General features: G+C 40.1%; 1 long non-coding RNA gene across 4 annotated transcripts; it reads left to right on the plus strand.

Annotated features, from left to right (window-relative positions):
- Positions 1-237: 237 nt before the first annotated feature.
- Positions 238-5,099, plus strand: LOC124692056. 4 transcript variants are annotated; one of them, XR_006999286.1, is made up of 4 exons: positions 238-1,195; positions 1,314-2,900; positions 2,986-3,136; positions 4,649-5,099. It is a non-coding gene; the product is annotated as an uncharacterized LOC124692056 (long non-coding RNA). The 4 variants fall into 4 exon arrangements; XR_006999288.1 differs by having other exon boundaries at positions 1,314-1,404; positions 1,724-2,900; positions 2,986-5,099; XR_006999287.1 differs by having other exon boundaries at positions 238-620; positions 971-1,195; positions 2,986-5,099.
- The last annotated feature ends 6,072 nt before the right edge of the window (positions 5,100-11,171 follow it).

The following is an 11,171-nucleotide window of genomic DNA, read 5'->3' on the forward strand; positions in this document are numbered from 1 at the left end:
GGATCGAGCGTTCGGTTCGCTCGATCGACCCCTACAAATACAAACCGTTTTGAGTTTTCGGTCTCGGTCCGAAAAAAGTTTTTCGGTTTTAGCCTTTTACGGTCACTAATCGGCGCCAAATTTTAACCCGAACCCGTAAATTGGCTATTATTTTTTGGTTTTGGGCCGTTTATGTTAGAGATGCTCTAAGTGCTGTTCTGGCCAGCGATTTTGCTGCGTCCAGTGAGTAATGGAATCAGTGTTCCGATAAAAAAAAACCCCTAGCCGCCTCTCACTTCGTCTCCTCCGGCGATCTCTCTCCCCCAATCCCCACACATCTTCTCTCCCCCAATCTCATCCTTCCTCCGCCACAACCAGCTACTGGTTGAGCCACCTCCATCCCATCTTCTGGCCGAGCTCGTCGAACCGTCGTCATAGCCAGCAGCCGCCTCACCACGCGAGCAGCAGCAGCGTGCCATGGTCCCGGCGGCTGAGGCGGGAAGGATGAGCAGGCGGAGGTGCTGGAGCGGCTGCGCTAGGAGAAGACCCTCTCCATCACGCTCCGGCTCGAGGCCGCCAAGGTCGTCCTCAGCCAGCACGAGCTTTGCAAGGGCACCCCCTCCTCCTCAATAATTTATCTGGTCTTGATTTGGCTCCTCCCCTCCCTCTTCCACTCCCCATGTTTTTTCGTTTTTGTTTGTGTAGAAGTTTTTTATACCTATGCGTATAGGGTATTTGAGGAAAATCCAAGCAGTCTACATGTACAGATTAATTTCTTCTTACGTATGTTGCCTACTCAATAATTCACTGAAAATTGCCTGCAATCAATGATGACTTGCCCATATCATATTTCCATTTCTCAATTTTGTGACTTTCATTTGAAAGCTATCACTAACGAGATGTTTGAGTACATGTCTAGGAAAGTAATACGTGTTAAATTGTTTGAGACACCCATCAAATAGTATTTCTCAGATTGGAAGCTCATATTCAGGTCTCTTGGTTATTTGAGAAGTATTAGATGATTCCAGTATCGGTCTTGCCTATCAAGAGTAGGGTTGTTCTGCTGATCAAGAGCACGGCTAGCTGGGCATTTAGGATGCCAGAAAATTATCTCCTGGTAAATTATTGCCGAAGTTCGTGGTAGTCGGCCAGGTTCTGGCAGCACCTGGGGACAAGCATCAACAGCTGTGACCTCACCGACTCCACATTGCTCTCGGTATACTTGATACGACCTGAGCTTTCATTTTTTACTTGTTCAACAACTGTCTGGACATCTTCATCTGTTATGGTTTGCCAAATTTAATCTCAATATCTTTTTTTTTTTGTTTGTGCAGAGTTTTGGGTGGAAGAAGCATGAGTTTGTCCAAGCTTGACGCCGGATCTTTATTTAGTATGTCCCTTCACAGGCCACCTCACTCGTTGCTGGTATGCTGTTGCACTCCATCTGTCCTCCATGCTTATACAATTACAGAATACTGATCTATCATGCATACAAGCCAAACCATTTTATTCTGATGTTACAATCTGAGAAGTACAAGTAGTAACTGAGTACATCCACTTACCAGTGTGTGTGAGTATTTTTATGATCATCTAAGGTTTAACTAGATTCTCATAGCCGTCGTACAAAACTATCTGCCAGTCTTCCTCTGTATTTAGTTTTTCCGTAGTGATATTAGTAAATAGTTTGTAGATGGTAAATGGGTCGTATACATTGATGTGTTTTTTTTTTGTTTGGCAAGTGCAGATTTTGATGTGGTCATGCTATATTGTTCGCAGTTGGAAATATTTAGTACAATGTTAGTTTTGCTCCGTGTCTCCAGGTTTCAGACTCAGTGTATATTTTATTCTCTCGAACTCTTTTTTTTTCTCATTTCCTTTGCTGAACTACACACTGTATTCTAAGAAAAGAGGGAATCAAAATCTGGAAATCCATATATACATGCTGGTTTATTTGCCATTCTTTGACATTCCTTTAATTAGATAACAGGGATATGAAGTGGTTCTCCTCATGTTGTCTGGGTCTCTGTCCGTCCATTCTCGAGTATGCAGTATGCACCTTTTTGAATGATTATAGATGATATCGATAATATCCATAATTCTTAATATTGGCTTATAGTTCTCAGTTTCTAGAACATAATTAATTGTATGCTGGCTCTATATAGTACACCTCTACCAGCATGAGAAAGAACGACATCTTTCGCAGATTTGTAATCACCTTCTTAGTTCAGAATGGAAGATGTTGTGCTTAACCGTACGGTGCCCCTGTAAGTTCCCCCAGTTATCTGCTGGAGCGTTGATGAGGCACCCTTCCTCCGCTGTGACATGTTATGTTGCTCTCATCTTCCCAGCATCTCGACAAGACATGTCAGTAGATATATTCTGTTTGCGGTAATTAAGAAGATTATAGGAAGGAGTTGCTTCATAGGCAAGTCAAGAGTAGATGGCAATGCTTCCTTTTTGGGAGTTCCAGACTATTTTTCACAGAATATGGAGGTTCAGGAGTATTGAGGCCTGCAGTCTAAGCAAATAGCCAGATAAGCCAAAATTTCCCCATTCCTTCTCTACAGTTAATCTCATAGGTCTTCTTGCTATCCTCTTCTCTTGGCCTAATTTGACTGCTCAATAATTAATGTGTTACACTCTGTTGTGTTGAGATAGTATATATCCATATCTCAATTTTGTAGCCGCTTTCTTGCATCAGGTTGGACCTCTGGTAAGATGGCACATCAGTCATGGCTTGCTATTTCTCTTCTGAAAAATAGGGCCGTTTTACTTACATGAGGAGTAGATTAGAAATTTGATGATGTCTTTCCATTGTACCATTTACTATATGTCCAGTCATCGCTCATTATCTATGCACACAGGCATTTGATGGATTGCGAGAAGAAATTGTATGGATTTTTTTTGAATGCTTGAGCAAGGTAAATTCTATTCTCTGTAGTGCTGAAAAATCATTCATTATCAAGCATTGCCTTCAATACTAATTTATGCCCTCCATCTCTTTAGGTTGTTGCCACTCGCCACACTGTCCTTTTCTAGCTGTGCATGCTAGCCTTTGAAATGGTGCAAAAATACTTCTATATTGATTTCAGATATAACATAGACGGTGAAGGGAAATATCTTTCTTTTTTAATATTTATTCTACAAAGGTCTGCAGGTAACTAAACTTTATCTAAAGGAAAGACAACGATGACTATGATACTGTTTGCAACTAATATGATTAGGAAAGAATATGAGGAGGTTCACGAGAGGCTACTAATATTGTAGGTTTAGAAGGCGATCAAAGTATTTTCTTTCAGAAATTATTATCCGAATATGTTGATTGGGTTTTCGGACTATTTATCATTTTCTCATGAATTTAATGCATTTGGATTATATGTGTGTTAACTTCCCTTTTGTCGCCTCTCTATCTATCCCTCTGACTAGCCATATCATCGCCCCTGTCCTATCGCAATGCCTGCTGATAGTTTCAGTTCTGCCGATAGTTTCACACTCTCACTCAAGTGACAAGCATTCTTTGCCTCTTTCCCATTTTCTCTACAAATACTTCAGCTTAGCAACTTTTAATGTTGATATCCTTTTGTGTTTACAGCATGCACCTATTTGAAAAGGCTGTTACTTTTTGTTTGAAATGATATGGTATAATTCTACAAATGTTATTGAGAATTGAGAAAGGATTATATTTCACCATTAGCTTCCTGAAATGAAACTTAGTAATGTGAGAGATGAAGCCAACTTATTGGCTCTTTATCAGTTTGCCAAGATAACAATGTGATTTGAAAAATTCAAGGTGAATTTTTTGATTGAGTGATGTTCCTATCGTCTATCTATTACCTGAAGCATGAAAATATGATGTGTGTAAAGTGTTGCTACTGTTCAAAGTATGGGGATAAATCACCCTGTTTTCCAGATCATATTAGCCGGTGCATAGATACCTCACTGATCATATGTGCCGGTGCATACACACCTCCATTGATAAGACATCCCATGATTTTAAAATTCCATTGATAGTTCTGTAATTGATTGTCAATTTCCCTAATTTCATTCATAAAGAAATAGTCCTTGTGGCAGCAACAAATCATGCCATGAACAAACTTAATTATTATGTTTGATCTGCATTTAATCAAAGTTTGCATCTGTCATTTTACCTTTGATTGTTTTCACTACTTGAAAAAGGTAGTAATCGTACTATTGCTGCAAGCCTTGGATGCAGTGCTTTCACATATTTGTGTAGGATATATGGATTTCATTAAATGAGCTAATTAATTCAGTTTGATCTAATATCTGTCTCCTATGTAATTAGAATATATATCAAAGATTTGGTAGGCGCATCAGCATCATCCACATGAGAAGTTTATTCTGACATCTACTTTAGGATGTGTGAGATTTGCTATGGATGATAAGGAACAATTTCCAATCATTTTAGTGTTGCAACCACCAATGTTCTGAAACTGATAGCTTAAAATCTGAGACTTGAGTTTAGAAATAAAATCAAATATCCCTTATGTATTATATATGAGTGTACCGATAAAACTTTTCATGACGTAATAGTAGTGGTAGTGAGCAATGATTAATGTTTTCTAGCTTCCAATTGTCATTGAATAAGAACATCAGTTTTTTATTGGCAGCAGATGCACATCCTGATTGGTCATTCAACCTTAACTTGCAGTTCACTGCCATGAACCCAACAATGACAAGGCAAATCAGTAGATACAGTGTATGAGTGTACTAATCAGTATACAAGCTTGACTACCATGTTCACTGTCATGGACTGAGTTTCTCAACTGTAAGTGCGATGTGATTCCCTAGCAGAGAGGAGGATGAAACGTGGAGCAGCTTGGTGGGCACCGAAGCAGCAAGCGTTGGCTGCCTTCAGCGGTGATAGCTACAGAACCGTGCCCTTCTCCTCTTGTTTCCAAGATGTGTAGTCCAGCTGAGTATAGAGATATGTTATTCACTTCTCAGCGGATTATCTCTACATGGCTTTAGTTGTTAACTGACACTTTCTATTTGTACCCGTGTGAGATTTAAGAAGACAACAGGGAAGCAAAGGATTCAGTTCTACTCTAATTACCGAGGCATGTCAGCATGCATTCTATTTCTATGGTTCTGATTAATTAGTATTGGGATGTTTGATGTTCATACCATTTTTTTTCTTCAAAATCTCCAGTTGACATAGGAATAGCAATATAGAGTTTTATCTTCCTTCCAGGTTTTAATGCATGTGTGAATAAAACCATCCCCTTTGTTATTTTGGCATTGCCAATCTTCAGAGTATACTGTATTTTACATGGCTGAAAGATTGAGTGTCATTAATACTAGCATATAATCCGTGTGTTGCTACAACCACATTAAATCCAGTAGTTACATTGCCATTAGTTAGTGCAAACTGTCATGCTTATGAGTTTGTTCACGCATCTCTCACAGGACTCCTGCATTGTGATGACAACATCAAACGGATGGGCCAAGTAGAAGCTTCACTATAATTGTGCATAAAGTTGATGTACTACTGTTAGATCCATATAGCGCCTTGAACATCTGTATACATTGTTATGCACACCAACGGTGGTTGTATACGTTGTTATGCACACCAACAATGATTGTATCGTCGTTTATCATTTTACCGATTATTGTACACCATTTGTTTGTTCCATCCCTATCTCCTCTGTTTCTCTTCTTCTATTAGCAACCGGCATCCTGAAGCTGCGAGACCAGTAGTGAAACAAATAATTGAGTCATGTTTAGGAGATCCAAAAATGTTACAGCATACATCTTAAGAATAAAATTTATTGCTTCCAATAGCTAAGAGTATGAGATTCAGGACGTATGCAGATTTTTATCTTAATGGTTTCCAAGTAAAACTTAAACAATATATTATGATATTATCAATTATTTGTATCATAGTTATATGAAATAAATATTGACATGAGCTCCACTGAATCGTGCGCCAAGGCGCACGTCTAAATCTAGTATTGTATGAGTGTCTATCCATTTAGTCATTTTCTGAGTTAGTCTTTATTGCGCGGCATACCGGACTTCGCCATCTAGTATTGTATGAGTGTCTATCCATTTAGTCATTTTCTGAGTTAGTCTTTACTGCGCGGCATACCGGACTTCGCCGCCTGCAGCTTCGCGGCATACAAGGTCAGGGCCGTTTTTGAGGCTTATGTACGTCATCATTAGGATCGGTGACGGATAGACCACACAGTTATGGACGGATCGCTTGCGGTTTGAAGGAAAACTCTGCCTCTTGTTCCCCGACCTCTACAAACACTGCACGATAAGGCCTTGTTTGGCGCTAGAATTTAAACCAGGATTAGTGGGATAATCCGTAGCAAAATCTAAATCTCCACATATTCTAAATATATGTTTGGTGCTAAGTATTAAGGGCGTCCGTTTTGCATGCACTACCACTCTCTCTCACCCTTTAATTAATGTCATGTCCATGTGCTAGCCAATGGTGGCCACACAAAAGGTATCTTTTACTCACTCTCATCTTCAATTATTGCATGGCAAGCTCAGAAAATGGGTCGAGGTGCAAACACATACGAACATTTGACTATTTTTTGTATCCATGCCCGACGCAAATCGTGTCTAAAATGCGTCGAACTGTTTGAGATGCTCTTACGGTCCGAGGTGCGTGCTTGGCTTCCCCTTAATTGACCCATTGAATTACTGAAACTTATACAGCACACCTTCTTACGTCATTTAAAGATACCAACGGCCTGATCTAGGAAGGGTATACATGGAGCACTCAAGCTCGGGCTTACTTCCTGAGTTTTCGGCATGGAAATAACTTTATTATTACAAAAAGAGTGAATTTCACTTTTTACCCTGTAATTGTGCATTTGTGACACACATTAACTTCTACCAAAATATCACATTTAGGAGATTTTAAACACGGTAAACCTAATTTATTATTTTACTTATTATTGTTAGATAGAATAGGTATCATGCGTTGATATGGAGCGATAAAATATGTAAATATAGAAGGGCCTTATGGACGATTTATGCCCAAACTTTTTTAATCCATATGTTCCCTTCATCACTAAGGTTTTGATATTTTTGGACCCCGATCATCACCTAACACCTTGCCCAATGGACACACACGAAAACATAAGGGTACAAAGACTTTAAAATGGGTAATCTACACAAATTTTCACTCGGCGGGGTAATTAATGTCACAAATACAAAACTACAGGGTAAAAAATGGAATTCACTCTTACAACAACTCCACCATCCTATGTTGGCTGCTACCAGCGGGACCAACAAATTGAGCTTGACCTTCGCAAGCATTAATTATTTATTCTCACAATATTTATTCTGGCATAATTTCCTGCTTGCCAGTTGCCTTAGTCACTGTCTTCCTCTTCGTCCTCCTCATCACCATCTTCCTCATCACTACCCGAGTCTGCCAAAGACAAGCATCATGCTAGATACAATTAGCGTCAAGTTCTGCGTGGATTGCATTCTATCAAGTATATGTTATAAATTTCACACAATTCAGAGCTACCCAAACTGACTTTGCAGATTAACATGATATTATTTAGACAGACTTCTTATCATATATCAAGATGATGCGTAGTATGTATGCTAGCTGATTCTCCTTGCCTGTCTGGGCATGTCGATCACCAACAAAGCCTCCATCCTTGGGGTGCCTGAGGCCGGTGCAGTAGAAGCAGTTGTCCCGAGTCATGCGGTCTTCTGCATGACATATTAACGTATAAACGAAAGTTGCGGCTAGCGTAGTTGTATATGTTGAAACCAGATCGAGGTACCCAGTAACAAAATAAGCAGAGAAGAAAAGGCAAGTAAAAGTTAATGTTGAGAAAGGGTGCAAGGGGGACATTCTGCAAGCCCGCGTGTAAGTATATTAAAACATATATGGTGATATCAATTTAGAATTGCACTAGCAGGTTAACGTCTAGAACACCTATACACAGGTTTATGCGCGCGGGCTCCTGCACTTGCATTACTAATTGCGAGGTTTGGATATTGTGTTGCCTACCTTTCGTGTAGAACTGAACGACCATAGTCACATCCTCAGGGGTGTCTCCCTTGCCGGTAACCTCCGCGAAAAATGTGTACCGCTGCTTATCTGGTCCCACTTCTGCCTTAAAGTTGACGTGATAGTACACAGAATGATCCAGCCTGAATTTTTGGCTATCTTTTGGTTCATAAAAGTAGATGAACGAGTTTCCCTAGATGACAAACACACAACTAGTTATACCCAGCTTAGTGATAACGGGTATATATCTTTTTCGTGGGCCGGTAAACGATATTAGGGCATGTACCATAGTTTTATCTTAGCATCGAGCAAGATTGCTAAGTTGGAAGAACTAAAAGTTGGAAGAGAACTAGAATTAAGGTTTGTCTTCTCTTAGCTAAGAGATGATATCTTATTAAAAATGAGAAGACACTACATTGTACAACATGTCATCTCTTAGTTACAATTATTTTACTCCAATTATGCGCACTCCACAATTATTGGACATGCAAACATTAATTGCTAGAGATAACATAAGACACAATCCATTGTACAACATTTTTTTGTCTTATCTAATTGGCATGCATGCCATAAAAATGACTAACTTATAACGAAAACGAGAAATGAAGCTTCAGCTTCATGGTGGCAGTATTATTTTTTCAAAAATTTCAAAATCGAAATTTTTAAGTTTCAAAAAAAATCAGAAGAAAAATTGTAGGGTGGATAATGTTGAACTATACAAGCGTGCAAAATCTTGATTAAAAATTCTTTATATTTTAGGCTAAACAAAAAATAACAACCTGACAAATTTTCATGTTTAGAAAAATGTGCATTGTTTACCTCACGCGAACAGATCCATACATTTGTCACCTTTACTCGGCCTAAATTATAACGAATTTTGGATTTTATTTTCTCACAGTACTCCAGTAGATTTTATCATTATCTACATCTAGGATTTTTGTTCGGGAGCCATTTGTCCGCTCTCCACCGCATAAACCAGTGTACATGTCCTTGAGTACAACGCGTATAAGCTACTTCGAATTTTATTCACTTACCTCCTGCTGGTTGTAGAAGTCAACCGCCAGTTTTGCACATTCGTGGGACTGGTCGGCTCCCTGTTCGTTCCAATATTTGTCAGGATCCAGCGGCCGAGGCAAATCCTGCTCAGGGTTGAGCTTCTCCGGCAAGTTGCCGATGTGATGAACAAAAGTGCAGCCCAAGTAGTCATAATAGCTCCTGCACAGTTCATGGCAGGATGAGATTTGTATTACCCATAGTCATGCATACGCGAATGCGCAGATATGATAGCTTGCTAGCTCGTTAATTTAACAATATATATGCAGAGTTCGCTAGAAAAACAAGGAGAAGCTACGAACACGGAAATATGTGGATACAACAACCAAGAAACCAGCTAGGGTGTCGGGTGAATGTAGAGATATATCAGATAAAATACCTACCGATAGCCAGGAGGAGCTCCACCGCCATGGGAGCCGTTGTTGGGGGCAGCCATTGTCTAGCAACTGGAGTGACTTGGTTTCTATGTGTGCCCCTGCAAGCCCCATTATAGGGCTAGATGTGGAGTGACCGAGTGAGCAACGTGGAGCAGATCAGGGAGGACACTGCACATTGATCCGATGACCTGATGCTTCACATGAGAGAAGTAGATAGGATAGGTACCGGTACGACAGTACTACTCGTCTGGCAAACCATTGCCCATTGGTGTGTTTCGTCCCATAGTGAGGGTCACACGGAGGTACAGCAAAAGATGGGACGATATGCAGATCTCTTCGTAACAAATGGCATTTAAGCAGGGCTCATGTGTTCAAATGCACCTATTATGAAAAATACGTATTAAATGTTTTTTTAAATGTTAAAATTTCTGTTTTTTTATAAATGTACATTTGGACATTCTATGGTCGTACAGAAATATTTCTGTGAAAAACACTTTTGTGGGCTGTGTAAAATAAAAAATCTCGCGAGAAGCTATTTTGAAGCACTGAAAAATTGTCCTTTTTATACAAGTCACATAAAATGTCATTTTTCGTGAGATTTTGTGTGCGGACATAGAATGTCGGGATGTACACCCTAGATATTTTTTCAATTTTTTTTCGTATTTTGAAATACATTTTTTAAGCAACGGGTGCATCTATACATATGAGCTAAAATGGATATTCTCTTTAAGCAAACACTCAATCACTTTTAAATTTTGGAATTTTTTAAAACCTTTTTAGTTACTTATTTAAGTTGGCTACATTGACTCAAATGACTTGGCCTTTTCTTGCCCAGACTTACCCTAAAACAGCTAAGTCACGCTGTTAAAGATGGCTCGACTTCAATTTTTTTTTGGAGCAACCAGCAGGAGTAAGAGGGAAATAACGTAACACTGTATAAAGATGGCATGTTTATTTTATGGTGAAAACATGCTGAAAAAACACCTAAAGACTCCAAGAACCGACAAAACTAGTCTGGCTCGGCAGGGATAGATGGCACGACTATAGCGTAGGCCCGTTCCCTCTGGAGGATATCTTCCTTTGCAATCGATGCCACCTCGATGTAAGTTAGGCGCTGGCCGGTGAAGACCCGTCTATTTTGTTCCTTCCATGCGTTCCATAGGACATAGATAACCTTCCGCTAATACTACGTTGTTGGCCACGTGGCTTATCCTTGATAAGGTCATCCCACATGTCAGAGATATTCGTGAAGTCTGAATCGTCAAGGTCGCCGACATGGTTTTCCCATTCTTGCACTATCTTCCAAATAGCGGCGGTGAAAGAGCATTCCATGCATAAGTGGCTCAGCTTGGGCAAGCCAGATCCTGTGGACTGAACCTGGGATGGCTGCCAAAGAACTGCGTCTTGTAAGCGGAGCTTGCAAAATATGCACCGTTACCATTGTTTGTCAATGCCCAGGAGATCGCGTCAGGTCGATCAGGCAATAGATGTGTGGCCACGACCACGTCCCAAACTTGGAGGTACTGAGCAAGCTCGACGGGCGTGTTTAGCCTAGCGATCGAACGTATCCAGTTGGCATCCTAAGCTCCTTTGCGATACATCTATTTTTCTTTAAAGCAATTTTGTAGAGGTCGGACGTCCAGGTACGTAGAGGGCCGCGAGAAGTTCAATGGTCATGCCATAAGGAAGCAGTTTCCCCATTTTCGATGGTGGTTGTCGTGGCAGCCCTAAAAAGGACCATGTGTGAGTTGTGA

Source organism: Lolium rigidum, chromosome 2 (assembly GCF_022539505.1).
Source record: "Lolium rigidum isolate FL_2022 chromosome 2, APGP_CSIRO_Lrig_0.1, whole genome shotgun sequence".
NCBI classification, from domain to species: domain Eukaryota; kingdom Viridiplantae; phylum Streptophyta; class Magnoliopsida; order Poales; family Poaceae; genus Lolium; species Lolium rigidum.